The sequence below is a fragment of the Falco punctatus genome (genome assembly GCF_963210335.1).
Source record: "Falco punctatus genome assembly, chromosome: 5".
NCBI lineage: Eukaryota > Metazoa > Chordata > Aves > Falconiformes > Falconidae > Falco > Falco punctatus.
The window spans coordinates 45,985,786-46,005,272 of NC_137584.1; the positions used below are offsets into that span (position 1 = coordinate 45,985,786).

Below are 19,487 nucleotides of genomic sequence, written 5' to 3' on the forward strand. Positions count from 1 at the left end.
CTGCAGACGTGTTTCTGGACAATAACATTTCTAGACTGTTTGAAGACAGCAGTAGCTAATTATCTGTTATTTGTTGGACTAGATGGGAACTATAACATATAGAGAGTTATGCCTCCAGTGAAAATGAATCTGCATTTGCTGTAGGACGAGTTTCTGGGGTAAGCCTTTTCCTTTCTTTTACCTTTTCCATCTTTCTCACTTTTCCCTGCTTCCTCTAAAAGTTTTCACCAGTATTTGGTGTTCCTATAAGACCCTAAAACCAGAGAATCTTTTCTTAAAAAAAAAAACCAAACAAACAAACAAAAAAGAATGAAAAAAACCACCAAAAAAACAAAACAACAAACAACTGGTAGTGCTGTTCTTTAAAAGTATGTATGACGTTTTTTTTGGTTTGTCATTTTTGTGTCGTGGACCAGCTATGTAATGTAATACAGTAAGCACTTAATGACTGTTGAGTAATTTAAAATAGGAAGGTTATTGTGATACTTCATTTAATTTTGAAGGTAACCTTAATTTCTAAGAATGAAGTAGCAAGAAAAATGACAAATACTTATAGTCTGTATCTTCATACCAAACATTTCCTGAGGCGGAGTTTTCCTGAATTGGTCCTTGAGTCTAGCATAGCTGGGATAACCAGTCCCTTTGGCCATTGCAGCATGTTCATCTCAGTGTGCCTGTGTTCTGTCATCTCAGTGATGTACCCAAATGTCCTTAATTCACTACTTGAGTGGCAAATATTAAATGCTGTGGGGCTGTTTTGATCATCATCATAATTGCATTTTGTGTGGGTTGACATAGCTGTACAAGAATGCAAAGCCATGTTACAACACTAAGTTTGTTATTCCTGGGTGTTTGATTTGCCATTTCTTTTTTGGGGTGTGTGGGGGTGGAAAAGGAAGATACCGATAGAAACTGCAGAGTTTGAGTGTTTCAGAAATGCTTTATGCTGAATCTTTACAGAAACTGTAGTAGTGCAAAATATCTTGTATTTTTGTGTCAGTATAATACCTTGTTCCTGTCACTGTTAATGTTTTATCTCCAGTGATTGATTTGTGGAAGTGTGTTGCACAGGGACACGTGAAAGCTTAAGCAGTTGTTTTGTTTAGTCAAAGATCAAACAGGTCGTGATCTCAAATATGGCTCTAGTTTCATTTGGGGATTGGAAGATTTGCTCTCTCTAAAGATCTATATAGCTTTGTTGGCTATAGAAAAAAGTTATTTAGTCATTTTACTAAAACCTTTGCAGAAGCATTCTTCCTTTACCTTGCTAGCAGGCTTTCAGTGCAATACTTTAGCTTTCTGTGGTTTGAAACAAGTCACTCGTATATGCTGGCTTTGTAAGTGCTCTACAGAAGATGAACTGATGTAAAATTATACTACTTTTGTGGGAGAAAGTGAGAAGAAAGGAAAAGGATGCTTTTGGCACCACCCGAAGGAGATGTTGCACTAACAGGAGATAAAAATTCCCAAACTGTACCTCTGAAGCCACTGAAGTTTACTGCAACTTGGTTTTGTTTGAATTGTCTGATTGGTTTCTGGAAAGACATTATTTCCTATGTGTTGTGTGTTCCTTTATGCATGCACACACGTGTGTTGTTAGATTTCATAATCCCGGTTAAATCAATGGAACTGCATGCCTGAAGCTAAGCTTCTTATTTAAATGGGAATAAAAAGAGGAAATGGTCCATCAGTCTGCCCGTCTGTCAAGTTCTTTTCTTGGGCTTTTTAATTACCCACAAGACCTTCCCAAAGGTCCTCTGTAGGTAAGGGGACAAGCATGTATTCTAGTTGAACCTGCAAAAACCAGCATCCAGTCTTAAGGACAGCTGTGCCTGATGGTTTGTGAAGGTACCTTTGTTCTCCCGAGGTTTCCAAACACTTTGGTGCTGCATCAGAGGGTACAGCCCTCTTCCCCCTGCAGCCTCTGGGCTGTGTACTCCCTGCCGCTCCTTGCCTCTGGCATGAACAGTCGTGCAGCTCGCCAGTTTGAGCAGGAGCCTGATGCCGGTGAAAACTGAGCTCTGTGGCTGCAGATCATTACTCCTGTTGTAAGCACTGATGGGGCTTGACAGTATGTCATCCAGAGTGAGAGCAGAGAGGCAAGCTCACAGGTGGGCTTAACAGGGATTTAAAGTGACTCGGAAAGAGTGTCCTGAGACTGAACTAGTCTGAAAATTAAGAACCTAAATTTATTTTGTTGACTGTTTATAACTTAGCATGTAGTCTTGCAAGGTTTTTGACTAGCATATAAGACATAACAATTTTACTACAGCCTACCAAAAGGAGTAAGAAAATATTTAAAGAATATTTTTAATATTTTTTTTGTTTGTTTTGAAAAGATTTTTCCTATGTCTTTAAAGTAGAGAGAGAAAAAAACCAGCAGATGAAAAATGCATTATATGATTGTTTCCTTCAGGGATTATTCTCTTGAATGACAAGAGCAAATATTTGGGGAGATATGTTTTGCCTGTGTATGATGTGTTTTTTCACAATGCTTATAAATATATTTAATCATGTTTGCTAGCAATGTCAGGATACCTAGTGTATTTCCACCACCATGTTTGGATTTTGAGAATGATCTAGAGAGCACACCAGTTATTATAATCCTGAATAGCTTTTCTAATTCCTTTATTTTTATAACCTAGGGCTTTCCACTGCACTGAATACTTACTGACCTTTAATTTCATTTACTGGAGGGTGGGGAGGAAAGAGGAGAAAAGAAAGGCCTTAGGAAATCCCTTTCCCCACCCTGCCAAAGAAGGTAACTTTTGTGTAAGTCTTGTTTGGGTTTAAAGAGTGCAAGCAGAGGGAAAAATACGGATCATTTTACATCCTTCCTAAAACCCAAATGTTGAAAGCAAAGTATCAAATATTTAGGAGCATTACAAATTTGATACAACCTCAGTAATAAATGAGTGTCAGGTGTATAAAATGTCTGTAGTCTCTACTGAACAACCTTTATTATGGTACATGATTATTTCTAATATAATCTATTTACCATTTCAATAATGCTTACATAAACTGGGTATTTATTATAATGAATTTTGCTTTGTATTCATAATGTATATACTAAATCATGTATCTGTTAAGATGCTTTTCTTCCTACTTAGGGATCATCCAGTTCTCCCAAATTGAAAGTATGCAGTTGCTTAATTTTTACTGGATTAAATCAATCCGCTCCTTTATTTCCATTTTAAATCAATACCAGACATTGGATTTAGTAATACCTCTTTGCAGTGATCCAAGGGTTGAGTTTACCAGCCACTTTTTCTACAGCTGGAGAAAATCTATTTGTTCATTTCTTAACCTTTTGACATATCTGTTTTAACAAGCCTGGCTGGTCTTGATGGAGGATTGAAGTATAGAGTAACAACTACAGAAGGAAACATCTCTGTTGTTATCTGAGTATAAACTGAGCCTAATGCAATGAGGGAGGAGTATGCTCATATAACAGATTTTTACAGACCAAGCCCCACCCCGCCCTGCAAAAAAAACCTCAACAAACAACAAAAGAGAGATCCTCCTCATCCTTCATGTGATTGCCTGATGAATTTTGATGTCCTGTAATACAAGGTGAATTTTTTAAGTTTTATTCACATATCCTAGACATATGACTGTAAAATTGACTTGCAATTAGTTAAACCATTGATTCTTCACTATAAAAGCAGGCTCAATAAAGTTGAACCTATCCTTTCATCCTGTTCATGGCAGCAAGTAAGGCAAGCCTGAAAAGTCAGGACTACTGACATTTGTGTGAAGATCCTAAAATGTCCTTACCATTGTAAAAAGTAGGGAAATGCAGGAGTTTAAAGCATCCAGAGAGGAATAGGTTTACAGGATTTGCACGTTAAGAGCATGCTGTCTCTGACCCCAAGCTGAGGGGCCGTCCCAACTCATTAGTGCATGTAGGTGTTGAAGAAAGAAGTAGTTTTATCTGTCTTCTAACTTGGGCTATTCTATCCATCAAACCCTTAGGTTTCAGCAACTTAACACCAATCCTACTTTTATTACATGTAGGAAGCATAGCATATTTAGCAAAACTCCTTAACCTTTTCTGTATTTTCCCAGAAAAGGTGGAGGGTTGTAGTAGTGTAGTATGACAATAGGTCAATTTTTTGTCCCTCTCTTTCAAAATAAATTGTATCATTTGGCAACAGATGATTATTATATTTTTAATGTATAGAATGCATAAATATATACATAGAGTTGAAAGAGCTGGGGGTTTTGTCTCTTTATATAATTAAAAAAAAAATGCCTCTTGAGTATGTTGCAGTGCTGGAGGACACCATAGGAGTTACATGTCATATACACCTGTGTGAGATGGCTTCTACACTACACTTAGGAACAGATAAAGGTCTATCCACAGCAACAAAAATATCCAGATGGGCATAATCCTGACTCGGTGGGCTCCCTAGCTGAGGCCTTTGTTACCAGCAGGACCACGCAGCTGTGCAGGAGGAGAGCTGCCCACGCCCTAGCTGGGGAATGCTGGCAGAAGATTGGTGATGGCCACCTATCTAAATGTATTTGATGTGTGGAGTAGACAGACTTGTACCAGCAGTGTAAGGAAAGAAGCTAATCTCACACAGTGGAGCTTTCTTTTGTGCTAGCAAAGTGGATCACGACCTCTTTAGGCTTCTGCCTGGCAAGGCTTACACCTAGTGTTCCCAATGCGGCAGACAAAGACCTATGGCAGATCTGCACTGAGCAGCATTTAAATTTTTTTGTAGGCTGTTAAAGGCAAGGACTCACAATTGTTTTCACAAGCTAAATCTCTGGCTCCAGGGCCTGTTTTCTAAAGTTACTACTCTTCCAGCTTCCCCTTGCCTGGAGCCCTGAGTGTTTAGCATTGACAAGGGGCATCAAGTCTGGAAACCCTCAGCAAGGGGCTGTTCTGAAAATTGGGGCCTAATTCCCTTGCTGTGACACGGAGCTCTACGTGAGAAGACTGTCAAAGATCCCAGACTAACTGCAGTGCTAAAATTTCATTATGTATAATCTCTGCCTTCACTGTGATGCTGTACTCCCATTTCTTAAAATTGTACTAAATGCCTTGCATTTCAAGTGGGAATTTCTGATGAGCTATACAGCTGCCATCAATCAGTATCAGTTTTCCAGGCAAGAGCACAAGTAAGTTGTGTCATCAGATAATCAGAAGAAGCACAACTGATAATTTTTTTCCTCACTGTGGGTTGTTTTTCATCTAACCAACCTCATGAGATGGACTCCAGGGTATCAGCTGAAGTATAAGTCTCCTTTTGCATCCTCTTGCATGAACTCATTTGTTCTGAGGACGGGAAAGGATAAATCATCCACACTGAGGGCTCAAGACTTATGTCCATAGAGAAAATGGGCCAAAGCCACTTAATTTTTATGGCGGGTTAGAATATAACTTCTTTTTCAGAAACTGTTTATCTAATTTTAAAGCTTTAGATGTAGATATTAATGGGATATCAACTGAACCTTTTAGGTGGCCTAGCATGTGATTGATGCGGTACATCCCCGTGAGAAAGAGCAGCTTGTCTTTTAAGTGGGTAAAAACTTACTCTCTTGGGCTACTGATACCTAGTTAGTAATGAAAAGTTGAGGGTTTCTTATATTACTAGGATGTTTTTTCTAGTTTCTGACTTAAATACAATAAATATTTCCTTAAAACTCATATGGGAAAAGTCCATGGCTAAGCACTTTGAAAATCTGAAAATCCTGAGCTGCTTGCAATACTCCTTCTGTTCTGCTTTTGCAAGTCTGAAGATTTTTAATTTTTTTTTTCTTAAAATGAATCTATTTCAGATGAGAATATGGAGTTGCCTAGGGAATTACCTTTATTTAAACTAACAGTATAAGCTCTCACTTCCCATGGCCATTCATCTTTGTAACAAAGGAATAAATGAAGGGGGCAAGTGGGAGTGCTAAGGAGAGATTCCTAGCTACATCACTATGTGCAGAGTAATATTAGAGGCTCAAAGCAGAACCACTGATATCAATGATAGGTTCCTGTATCAACTATGTTAGTTTGAAAAGAGAAAAGCAAACATAAGAGAAGGAATGTCAATACAGAGGGAAAACGTTGAGCCTCCAGTGTAACATACTCAGTGCATACTCCATAATTGTTTTCCTGTTTGCTAATGGTGATTATCAGGTCTTTTATCTTAAATATGCTTCTTGCCACCTCTGGATGTGAGAGGCAGAGTGCTGACACAGTGGGACTTGAAGTTTGAACTATCCTTTTCAGGGTATTTGGAACCTGATAACAAACCCCCTCTCTGGTCCCTCCAATAAGAAATCTGGCAAATCCCTATGATATTTGTTTTGCTCACATCCCTGTATGTCAATGTTAGCATGTGGGTGTTAAGAAAATTAATAAATGGGAGACAACAACTCAAAACTCTATAGATTGGCAGTGGTGACTGGTTAAGTGTTGAGTGTGTGGGACTTCTGTTCTAGCTTTCCTAGGCTTTTATCCTCCCACATTACACCCCAGGCAGTATTCTTCCAAGATAGAGCTATTGATAGATGCAGAAGTATTAACAACAAATTATCTGCAGCATCAGGACTTTCTCTTTAATATTCTTCTGACACAGGAAATCCTTCCTGCCCTAGGCATGAATAAGTTATAAATAAAGCACATATAGACAAAACCAATATATGTTAAATGTAGTGATTATATTGGATTAGAGTTTGTTTCTCTACTTCTGGAAACACAGTTTGTGTTGATGCTGTTTGTCAAGTCCTAAAAATGGCTTTATGTTGTTGTACCTCAAAGGGCAAAGGGGAATACTGGCACTGAAGCCCCTTATTTTTAATTCCAGTGGATCTGTGCTGTGCTTGTGAGAGATGCTTTTATCCTTACAGCTGCGACTCCACTGTCTCTGGTAATTTTGCCACTGAAGATCTTTTACATCTGGTGAACCATTGGCAGCTTCTCTTCTGTCCACCAATGTGTGTATACGAACGTCACACTTTAGCCACAGAGCTCTTTTGGGTTTTGATGTTGCATTTTTCTGACTTGAGGTCAGGTATAGCAGTTGCCATGTGAAAGGCAGCAATATGATCACAGTCAGTTTGAATTTTCTTGCTGTGTGGTGTTCAGGCCTTCAGCAACCGATGCCTTTGTCATTGTTTTCAAAGAACTTTGTTCTAATTTCATCAGGAGGGGAATGTTTCTCCCGGATTGTTTTTCTAACCTTCAAAATATTTTGCAATGAATTTCTAATTGGCAGGGTCTGTGCATAGTTTAAAGGTTTAAAATGTTTCAAGTCCTTTAGTCTTAGATTATAAAGAACATGTATACACTGAAAAATCACTGGAGTGGAAATTTTAATATCTTTTGGTGCTCTATTAAGTGATGCAGATCAATTGGAAAAGGCACCTGTTTTACTCTCCTGATGCTAGTTGTCCTGGAGAGGAATATTGCCATTCTTATGGCTCACTGTACTGAAAGATAAATGCTTTTGCTTGCAGAGATAACTAATTTCATCTATGGCTGTATATAGAAATTGATGCAAAAGAAGAAAAATGATATGGAGGGGAACTGACATCCTTCTGTTTTGCTGAATAAAGTTAATGAAATTACTTGCAAGCCCTTATTCATTTCAAATATCTTACCGAATAGTTACGGCTGATCATCTGATTGCATTCTGTTACTGATCTAAATTACACAAACTTCACAAATATTTTCCCAAAATCTTTGTTAATAAACCACATCAATAGCAACAGAATTTCTATACAACTGTAAAAGTGAGGCGCTTCTTACTGAAGTTCTGCCTACATGAGTAACAAATTATAGGTAATGCCAAAGGGGGAGACTAGGAGAATGCCCAGATAAACTTCTTTTAACCTGTGTCTCTTTGTAATAAAATAATGGTAGTCAGGGTTTCCAAAGAGATGGGGATTTGAAAAGTGAGCATGCCAGCTAATAGCTGTGGTAACAGGCTGAACGTAGTGGAATAATACCGATGTAGTGGCCTCTCAGTGTGTCTCTGCGCCTCAGACCTCAATAGTGAATGCTCAGCATTGTTTGGCTGTGAAAAGTCTCAGAGCTCTTGGGATGTCGGGGCAGACTGAGGGAAACTGATTTTCAGCATGGAGCCTCCTTTTAACAGGGCTGGAAGAAGCCTAGGGGCAGTTAGCCATTCCTCCCTGCTCTTTTATTGGACCAGCTTCGTGCTTGCAGGTGGCGAGTTCCCTGCAGGGATCTTCCAGCTCAGCGGTCTACCTAAGGGAGAAGGCAAGGAAGAGAGGGGAAGGGTTTTGGTTTTTTCCCTTGCCTCTTTGTTTGATGAGTTTCATGGTTGAATGTTAAGGGAAAGCTTACCCTAGGGGAAGTTAGAAGGCTACATTTGAATTTAAGGAAAAGCATGGGCATAACAGAGGATTTGCAGCTTAATGTTCTTAATTTGATCACAGGTTTTGGAAGAAAAGTGGTTTACTGTGTGACGTTTTTTAAAAATAAACCAAGACTCTCGGAAAATCGTGAGAATGGCTCTTAAATGCTACATCATGCACTGAATTACCGTGTAAGTTCCCATGTGTAGAGGGTATGTAGTTAAACTTTTGATGTTCTCTCTAAAAACAGGAACAACAAAAGGAATTGTTTCCTAGCACGGCTTCTAGGGAAAACCCTGCAGTTCTATCACAGAGTCAATACATTCTCCCCTCCTTAGCCCCCACACTTGCTCATTTTAGACCACAGTATTTGCCTTTGTGGCCAAGTTTCTCCAAGTCTGGGCTATGTGTTTTGTATTTGAGATATTGATTTGGGTCCCAGCTCTAATATTTAAATAAGCAGGGGGTTGCTACCCCTTTCTCACAGAAAACAAGCAAGCGGAAAACCCAAACAAGAGAAATGATGGGATTGAATGTCCCTGTCTGGAAGGAAGATACAGCGCGAGGTAGAAATCTGAGAAAAATTACTCCTTTAGCTGTACTAGCACTATTTAAGTAGGAGTTTAAGTTTCTGTTTTCCCCGTCTCTGATCTAAACGCTGAGAAAGCCCGAGTTGTTTACTGAATACTGGCAGTTGTTTGGGCCACGGGGATGAATTTAGATGTTGTTTGTTATAGTTAACAAGCAATCTGAAAACTGGCCAGTGTAAAAGTGTTTGAAGGCTGCAAAAGAGAATTAATATGGTACTGACTGTAAAAGTCAGAAAAACGGAAGGATAGTAGGAGGCAGTTGTTAACTGATGTCTTTTCATGACTGTTTTAAATTTCTCCTACCTTGCTGTAAAACATATAGTGGTATATTTTTTTCAATGAGATTTCATGTCCTTCTCATGTTTGTATTTGTAAGGTTTTTTTCCCTCCAGATTGACAAAAAATTGCATAATAAATCCCAGGGTCAGTAGAAATCTGAAGATCTCTTTCTACTGACTTTCTTTGTTGGGTGTTATGTGTGTATAAAATTCAATTAAAATACCTCTGAATAGGAATGTTAGAGAATTTTAATACTTTTTAAGTCCATAGGATTATTTTTCTGTAACTGTTGGTAAAGAAGGCATAGGAGCTCTGCAATATATATATAGCTTTAATAAAATTCTTGTCTTTCTGGTTTGAATTAAGCACATTATTGTTCTAATAAGAAGAAAGTGCAGAGAAAGGCTTATGACTCAGTCAGTCAGTTGCTGTGAATTATGCACCAAATGCTCACTGCAAGCAAGTCCAAGCCTCTAATCTGTTTGCTTCTTGCCCTGTGGCTTCTGAAGTGTGACTCTTGGCACACTTAATCTTGAATACTGATATGTTGATAAGTGTTGCAGGCATTAACACCATCTGTACATGGGAGCAGAGGCTACACTGCTCTGTACACTGAAACTGCAGTGATCTCAAATAATCTGAATTCCTGCTTCACTGTTTTGCGTACAAAACCTCTAAGGAAAGTATTGCCTGTTGGAGACAGGAATTTTGTTGTTCTCAATGGTTTGTCTTCATGAAACGACAGCTAAAAAGTAGTAGAAAGCATTAGCACGCACTGCAGAATGGCCTTAAAGCAACTCTGAAAGCATTATGACGCTACTTCATCACAGACACGAGTCTACTGGAGTGGCTTTCACAGAGGTATAGTAAAGCTTAATGACAAGGAAGAGAAAGGAGGGGTAGAAAGGTAATCAAGGTAAACAACAGTCAGGATCATCAATAGAAAACAAAAAAATGCAGATTTAGGTTGTCTGCATTTTTACAGATGTTGTGGCAGCAGTAAGACACCTTGATTTTTCTGCTGTGACCAGTTGCTTTGTTGCCATTTAGCAGTCTTAGTCTTCCTGACCTCGTTTATGTAAAATACTGTACTTAACTGTAGAAGCAATATAGTGAGAAGAGCTGTGGTATGTTGTACTCCTTTGAACTTGAACACCTGCTTGGTTTCTTTTTATTTATTTTCATTTAAAGTGCTGTGAGATTTCAAAATGCTAATTATTGTATGCTGCAAAAAATATGCCGCAATCATTTATTATGTCCTGAGTTCCTTTAACTGTTACTGAATACCTTCCTATTAGAACTGGGATTCTGAAGGAGCTGTCAGCTTACTGTTGTAATGCCAACTTGAAAATAACACCTAATGTTCCCTTTTAGCAGAGTGGGCGTAAGAAAATGCCTGATGACTTCAAATGCCAGAGCCAGTCTGTGGTGAAGCCAGACCATAAATATGTCTTAGTTCCAGCCAGGGTAGAATTTAAGGATTCTTCTCCCTAAGATGTAAACGTGAATACTGCTTTCTGCAGCTTCCATTTTTATTCAAGAGAGGAAACCCAGAAGAATATTTTTTTTTATTGTGAATGCAAACATCTGTTAGTTTGATTATGGGGTTACTATTTCAGTTCTGTTTCAAAATTCTAGTTGCTAAACTTCCTGAGGTGTGGAGGAGGTTCCAGTAAGTGTCTCCAGTTCAAAAGAAAATGGGAGAAATCATTTAGCTGGACTTAAAAAAAACATCAATTATTTAAAGCTTCTGAAACTCACTTCTATTTGGCATCTAATAAAATCAGCTATTACGGAGAGCTGGCTTTTACAAAATGTGGGTGTTTTTCAGGCAGTATTTTCACTGGAAATGTTTGGAAGCCAACAGAATGTTCAGTGGCAGAAGCAAACAATAGACTGATAAAATTAGTTTAAAAGAACTATCCTGTGCTAGATATTGTAGTTAAGAGTTCTTGTTAATTTGGAAGAGGGGAGTTGTACTTTGTGGTCACACAATTACGTTTTTCACTGTAACTAGTAAGAATAAGTCCTAGATGCTATGTTTCCTTGTACTGAAACTGCACATCCCTCTCTAAGGTTTATTTTGCCTCATTTTACATTGTTAGCTGTGAGACAGTTAACATTTTTTGATCTTAAAATCATCCCAATGTTCTTTGTGAAGCAACAACCGTCTTATGCTGTGTTGGGGATGCCTAGCCAAGACCTCCAGTGTGCTTGTGCTGCAATGGGCTTTGAAAGGTTGTGAACTTCAGCAGTAACTTTAGCTGGGCTAGATGAAGTTGAAAACTTGCCTTAGCAGTAGGATGTTGGCATGACAGGACATTTGCTTGGAGCAGTAGACTAGTCCAAGAGAAGTAGAAACCAGATGTGATGTCCAAGCATGGTTACAGTCATGTAGTATAGGGTGGAAAGACACTAGTAATGTGCCAGCAGCAAGGCCTGATCCTGTATGTGGGTGGAAAGGAAGAAGCCATGTGGATTTTCATTCAGGTCACGGCACTGAAGTTTGAACGTAAAAATACTAAAACATTCAAGCAGCATAATGTTGAATACTGACTGTTTACTCTTCTTCACTAAATGCCAGTATGGGCAGAAAAGTATGTGAAGGCTTTGTTTGCATTATCGTCTAAGGTGTTATTCCTCCGTATACATTTATATCTGTGTGTCTTCACTGAATTCTCATTTGTTGCAATTTAGAATATAATAAAATAGAACTGGGCCATCTTTTTTAAAAAATAAGCAAGCCTTCAGAATTCACAAGGAGATGGAAAATAATCCTTTTAAAAGGCCTGTAAATGGAGCATTGGATCCATATGCTCTATTTGTGTTGCAGTACATCAGCAGCATGTGATGGCTTGTTCCTTTTGTTAGGTGTCTCTGCAGTACTGTGTATGGATTAAATAGCTACTGCATTGCAGAGAGTTATTAATACATTACATTGCACTTTCAGTGAAGATGTCAGTGTGTCCTTAAGCCTGAATGTACCCTGTGGTTGAGTTATGGGTTGAGTGGTTTGTTGGTTTTTTTGTTGTTTTGTTGTTGTTTTTTTTAAATTTTGCTGAGGATAACTTATTTCTTCAGTAAATCCTTAGCCAGCTGAGAATTAATGACATTATTCCTAACCTCTATAAACTCCACTTATTTTTCAAGTTTAGAAAAATCGAAGCTTTGTTGCAAAGTAAAAACAGGTTGCCCTTCTCAACTCTTAACTCTGATGCATTAATAATGTGGTCTTACAGCACTGCATAAAACAGGAGGGAGCAGGAGACGGGGCAGAGAAAGGGATGCAACTCCTAAAAGATAGCGCAGATAAAAGCCGAACACAGACATGAAATGCTAGAAAATGAGAAGTGGGGTAAAAGCTTTATTTTTCTGGCACATCTGTGTAGTGTTTCATTGGTGATGCACATTAGACAGTAAAACAGAAGGCTTTTGAGTTTCTATTCTGCACTGACAGCTTTCAGTGCTATGCATATTTAAAGTGATGTGGGGGTGAGGTGTTGTTCCTGGGGAAATCCTCATGTATGGGGTATACTCCTGCTGTTCTGTATGTAGGGATGTAAAGGACAGCTAAGGTCAAATGCAAATGTGCAGAGATGAAAGAGTAAGGACCTTGGCTCTGTTGCCCTCTCCCCCTGCCACAGTAATGCTCATGAGAGCTCACTGTGCCAGCTTAGACCAGCAGCTGAAGCTCACGCTGCATCACTGCAGCCCCTGCTTATACTTAGCTTGCTGAAGCAGACATGGGAAGGTCTTTGTCACCGGCTGCCTCTGGGTCAGTCACTGGACTTCATTTGAGCCTTCAGAGTTCAGGAGGTTTGCCATTGCTAAATGATGAAGCTGCTGGTATCATTTTTATGTCATAGAACTACACAGAAGTGACCAAGCAATGCCCTGTGACTGGTTGATGCTCTACAGGTCCACCCAGGAGTTAGTTAAAAGCTCACACAAAGGTGATAAAAGCTCTGTGGACAAGGTGGGCACAATATGTAAGGAAGCAGAGGTCTAAAGGAGTGAATTACTATCTCCTGACAGAAATATGTGTGAATGTAGAGCTTAGCAAATGTGTGGTAAATTGGCCGCATTCAGGTTATTTGATTGAGTACCTGGGTGCCTCACCGTCTATGTACTGAGGATGTTGGGACCAGTGTTGGCCATTCTGGGCCTGTGAGTGTGTCCAGGACAAGTCTGAATGTGTATGTATATATTTTAATTGTAAGTGTTAAAGCCTCAAAACCTAGAAGAGAATATATGTGAGAGGGCACATCTCAATTTGAGACATGGTAGCATGGCAACAGGTTGTAAACACCTGATCTTTTAGCCTGGGTAAAAGGGACTTTCACCTCGACAGCCCTGATGTTCAGATCAAAGTGTTCCACAGCTTTGCAAATGGTTTCAAGGCTGTCTTCACTTCCTTTTTTTACCTTCAGTTTCCTGCTAAAAGGTGTTGTTTAAGGATTATGCTCTTTAGGAAAACTCGGAATGAAGCCGAGGCCACATTACATACAAGGAGAGGAGGAGTGAATTTCAAGTATGATTCTAAAGATAGAGTATCTCTTTGGGGCTAGGTTTGAGCACGCAGCTGAGAGCACACCTGGAAAGTGGTGCCAGCAGCTGGGAACTCTTTTGACTTCTTTTGCCTTTCACCTCTGAGATAGAAATGCCACCATCCCCTCCACAGGCCGAAAGCCCTCATCTTTCCCATCAGTTAGCACCAGTCTATATTAATTTTTCTCCTTTTCTCTGTTTCTTCTTCTTTGCTTCTGTTTCTCTTCTCACTGTCCCCTTCCCTGCAAAAATATCTTTTTTTCTTTTTCTTTTCCTTTTTTTTTTAATTTTTAAATTTCTTTTACTTTGCTTCATTGTGAATTAGCAGAGAGCATTTGATTGGTTTTCACGTTTTCTTCTGGATGTCTTTCCTCTCCCTCTTTAAAAAAACACTGAAGTTTTGCAAGCACCCTGCAAAACCCTGCTCCTGTTTATGTTAGAGCAGAATAGGATCCAGCATGATCCTATTGCTGAGGATCATAGTTTTGCATCGCAGGTTCATGGGAGTTTCTAACATTAAACACAAAATTTCACAATACCAGCAGGTGATTTATTTGCTTTACATGCTTATCGGCATTGTCTGCAAATCAAGGACAAATCTGCAAATTATAAATGCTGTGGAAGTGGGGGCTCTATTTGATGTTTTCACAGTGTTGTGTCTGGAAAAATGGATATTAGTGGGTGTTGCTCAGTGAAGTGTGCATTTTAAAGTTACCCACAGTGATGCCCATTGTCCTGTCCCTGAATTGCATGATGTCATGTTTCATTTAAGGCTCTTAGCGATGCTGAAGACTGTCGGTGTGCTGGGAAAAAGGCGGTGAGAAAGTTGTGAATCAGGTTTCTGTAAAGCCTTTGTGTTTAGAGTTTTGATAGATAAAAGCTGACTCATGCAATATTTCTGGCAAAGGAGCTGTACAGACTAGTAAGAGCTTCTCATTTTACCTGAGCGCCCAATGAGGTAATTCGGGAACAGCTGAAGGCAGAGCCCGTGCCTTGCTTCTGCCACACAGGTAGGTCGTGGGCTGTTTGGAGAGGACTGGAAAAATAGAGAGGACTTGTTCATCCTGGGTGTGGGAAGCCCGAGACATTCCTCAGTGGTGAGATACTGTCGCAGAGGATTTTCTCTTGCAATAATGTTCTCGGACATTAGTGTGCTTGGTTGTGACAGAGGCTATTCTGCTTTAAATATGGAAGGGGGGGGGCAGTAATTTGAGAGAGGCACATTAGTTGGTGACTTTTTTCCCTTGTAAGTTTTCTAATAAATGGATTCTCTGTTGCTCAAAGTTCAGTTAAAGTATATGGCAGCATATTGTTTGTGATAGTTCAGACTAGAGATCTAATCCTGCAAATATTGTAACTCTCTAATGTGATTTTGTTCACAGAGGGCGTTAGCTTTAGAAATTTTATGTGTTTATATGCAAAATCTAGTAATTAAAAATCTGCTGACCTTCAACTGGACAACATTCAGAGCAGAGGATATGAGGAATGTATTTAAGATCATGTTGGGATTCTTGTATTGAATGTATTTTAATCTTTCTCAGACAGGCAGCTGTGTAACATTTGTTTCTCAATTCCAGTGCTGCATTTGAATTTGATGCTGAATGTAGAAATTGTTCTAAACAGTCTTGCTTAACTGTATCTACAGTATGAATACTTAATTTGAAATATTAAAATATCAAGGAAAATACAGGAAAGGTTTCTTGTAGTCTCATCACTTTTATGTAGCTGAACTTCCAGAGGATGTGAAGCCTGTAATTTCTGGTAGTGTTGACTTTGTAGATAACATCTGAGGTGCTCCTTTTCATGCCAGGAGAAAGGCAACAGCAATACTAATTATGAATATAAATTGACTTGTGAGTTTTTAGTCATGCAGTATGTCTTGAAATGTCATGTACGGTAAACAACTTGGAGGAATAAATACCTATATTTATACAGGGCTTTGGAATCTTTGTATTTAAATATGAAATTGACTTAAAGCACTTTATCTCTCATTGTATGCTAACGTTCTAGAGTAGCCAAAGCTGCAGAGACAATGGAAAAGAATTTTTATCATTACCATGAATATAGCTACAGGAAGGAGGTATTTGTTAAAGAAAAGCAAGTGATAGAAAAAGTGTATGCATTTTTGGTGAGAACTTGTGACTGCACGCTGAAAACAGGAGATATGCCAAAGTAGTTGCTTTGCATGTCCCTTCAGAGTTGTAACCAATGCTAGAGTTGCCTGTTGGGGTGAAATGTGGATGTTTCTTGCCCTTGCACAGCTGTAGAGTAGGGACATGGTGTTGTTCCTGCTGGGGAGTGCTATGGGGTTGTGCCCTGCCAGTGTGTGTGTATCCCGGGGGGGGCGGGAGGGAGCGGGGAGGTTTGCAGGGCCTGCGGAGGGGAGAGGCTCACTGCATTCATGCAAAGGCACAAACAAAAAGTGACCTTGTTTGGGGAGTGTGTTTCCTTGTGAGTAGGGACAAGTAGTAATTATCCTCCTTTCAGTGCTGAACTAACAAGTAATTACTATTATTCCTTAATTAAAGTATGCAAATTGAAGATTATTTTTTTTTCCTCCCCGGACTGAGTTAAATACCGTTATTCACAACTCACAAAAGTTCTTAATATTATTTTGGTGATTCATTGAAAAGATTCAGTAAACAAAAGAAAGCCTAACAAAAAAAGCAGTGAACCGGGCCAGGCGTAGGTCAGGGTGTGCAAGACCTTCTCAGAGCGTGTGGTGCTGGGGGGGTCTGGGGGTACCTTCCATTACACCAGCTGTTTGCAGCCCGAGTGTTGGTGAATGCACCTACCTGCTGGTGCTGCTGCTGAAATTGGTGGCTGCTGAGGAGGGTGCTTGTAAATCAGTCCCACAGGGTACGGGAGAAATAAACATGCTTTTTATAGTAAGTTTGTGTCAAAGATAGAAATTTGTAAGAGGTTACAGGGTTTGTGAAGGCACTGAGTAGTCAGTTATAACTCACAGAGAGCAATCTTGGAGGAGGCTGGTTCCCCTCTACCCTCACTCTCATTAATTCACCTGTGAATTTTTTGGTGGGCAGTTGGTGTGGACCTTAGGCAGTAAAACCGTACCTCTGAAAAGAACTCTGAAAAGCCAAATGCAGACCCTGACAAGACAAAAGGGGATGGGCACGTGGTTGTGGCAATGAATTGGATTCAGCTGGTGCCTTTTCCAAAGGGCTTGTGACTGCAGAAATTATCTATAATACCTGTTCCTGATTTCAACAGTAAGGGTGATGCTGCTTACTCTCAGAGGGGTTTCTGAAGATAAACCTGTGAAGCCTTGGAAGATTTACAGATCCTGTGTTATTGAGAAGGGCTATGGGTTTGTAACAGCCTGTAGCTGAGGCAGAAATGGAGGGTTGGGCAAAGCCCAGGGCTTGTCCCCAAGCCCTGACTTCCAGAGGTAGAGTGCCAAGTGTTTGGTACAGGACTCGTCAGCTGAGGAAAGGAAACTGCTTCCTGGTTTTGTGCCATGCTGAAATCCTTGGTCCCACGTCTCCTGCCTTTCTGGAGGGTTCACCAGCTCTGTAGGCGCTGCTCTGCAGGAGCACAGGGCTTTGGTGCCATCTGCTTGGACCCTGAGAAATGTGTTGTACTGGTTGGAGATGCGATGGGCAAAATTTTAGCAAAAACTCCACAGAGAAGCCAAAAGACCAATTTATATCTGGCTGGGAAAGGAGTAAGAATGAAGTAAAACCTAACTTTTCAGGCTAGCAATCAGGATGGGGCTTTGGGGACAAAACAGACCAAGATTTTCAGGTAGCAAATAGTTTTCTTGCCGTAACTTATGTAGAAACATACAGGAATAGTCACTTGCATAAAAAAAATTGAGGAACTTGAGCCATAACATGCAATTAATTAGCTGTGCCTAGTAGGTGCCTGGGGTTTGCCAAAGTCAGTTGGAATACAGGTGTTAAAGAGCAAGCCCATTTTAACTACTATAACTAATACTTGGGGTTTTTTTTGTAAGAAATGACATTGCCCATTAAACAAGATAATAAGGCGTTTTGGTTTTGTAAGACATGTTAAAATCTCTCAGTGTTCCTGGCTACAAGTATGTCTTGAGAAAAACTACTTTTAACATTTGTTCTGACTCCAATCTCATTGACCTGAACTGTGTTTTCTTTGTTTTTTATATTAATGAGCCTGACAATGTTTGTGAAGCAAATATTACATACTAATGCCTTCAGCTTATCTGAGAGGCAGACTGTATCTCAGTGAAACAGGAAGAAAAGAGCATGGAGTATGGAATGTCACAGGAACCCACCCCCCCCCACCCCCAAATGTGGCTAATCAGGTGTTTCTTTGTCATGTAATTTTAGTAAAATATCTTGGAGTAAGTTAGAGGAAGGGTATCCCTGTTATCCTGTTTATCCTGTCCATTTTTCGAGGGGGTTTACATCTGCATAATGACATTGTGCTTTCTAATTGAACATGAAAAATGATCCAAAGCTGATAACAAAAATACATTCTTCCTTATCAAAAATGCTTACTTTCTTATCACAAGCAATAGGAAGGCAAACATCTTTGTCCATACACATTTAGAAACAAGAGAACTTCACTGCATACTTAATTTCTAAATATTTTCCTGGTTTATCGCTTTATATTTTATTTTGGAGTCTGTACTTGATGTGGTTTATTCAAGAAGGGTAAGAAAATACACTTCTGTGCTACAAAACCAGAAGAACCTGGCACAAAGAAGGGCTATAGATTTTCAGACTTCAAGGTAAAACCAGGGGTACAGAGGTGCCAAATGAGGATTTTAATCTAATGGCCAATTTCTGACCCATGTAATGAGCAAATTACTCAGTGTTAATTCCATGCATTACCTTGAGGGCAATACTTCTCCTTAACAGAAAGCAAGTACTATCATCACTGAAATGGAAGTATTAATCACTCATGTACAAATAAAAACATGCATTCAAGATAGGCCAAGTAAATCAAATGTTCCATTCTTCTCTGCACTTTCTTTTTTGTTTGTTTGCTTTGGATTGGGATTTTTTATTTGTAAATAAATCGTAATGTTTGATTTTGAAACATGAGAGAGTGGCTTTCTGCTTTGAATGAAATTCCCCACCTCCCGCTCGGCCCCAACGACCAACTGCAGCCAGAGTGGTGTCCAGGAGGTTTCTGCTTGTCATAGCCTAGCAAGTCTGCCTCTGTTTAAGAAAGGCCACCTTAAAGGTTGGGCGGGTTTGATTTGCAGCTTATTGGCTTTATGGTTTCTTTACTGAAACTGCTGTCTAGAGCTGTAATTGCCGGTATGACTTTTGAAAAATGAGGTTGTTGCTAGAATAAAATAAGGACTAAGTTTCCACTGTGTGGGTAGCTTCAGGATTGCTTTTCTTCCTTAGTTGTCACAAGTTTCCTTTTTTCATAGGACAGACATTCTGAAAGTCTGAAAATTGAGGCAAGATTTTTTTGGGTGGACACTTCTTACTGAAATGAAACCTTGAAGTATTGAATTTACCTGCAGCTGCTTTTGCAGAGTCTTGTGGTGTATCTCACACAGAACTTTGCCAGCGAGGAGTCTGCATTGCATCATGGACAGTGTCCTGCAGGGCATTTCAGCGATAAAAAGAAAGTAGAATTGAAATGCCGACAGGAAGACAGACATCTTATTTTGTTGTTGCACTGCTTTGAAAAACAGCTTTGGGTCAGTTCAGCAGGAGGTAATATTCTGGCTTAGACTGAACAGTTTTAGAATAACTTATTTTCCCAGTAGAAAACTGAATTATT

At 39.5% G+C, this 19,487-nt stretch overlaps 1 protein-coding gene across 3 annotated transcripts in view; it reads left to right on the plus strand.

Annotated features, from left to right (window-relative positions):
• The window catches only part of PLEKHG1 (pleckstrin homology and RhoGEF domain containing G1), a 139,439-nt gene that overhangs the window by 68,395 nt on the left and 51,557 nt on the right, over nucleotides 1-19,487 (plus strand). Inside the window, exon 1 of one of the 3 annotated variants that reach the window (XM_080389687.1) lies at nucleotides 12,802-14,839. The exons of the other annotated variants lie outside the window; for them this stretch is intronic. The gene's annotated coding sequence lies outside the window, so the exon portion shown is untranslated. Of the gene's footprint in view, nucleotides 1-12,801; nucleotides 14,840-19,487 lie in introns of those variants that run through there. 3 annotated transcript variants of the gene reach the window in all.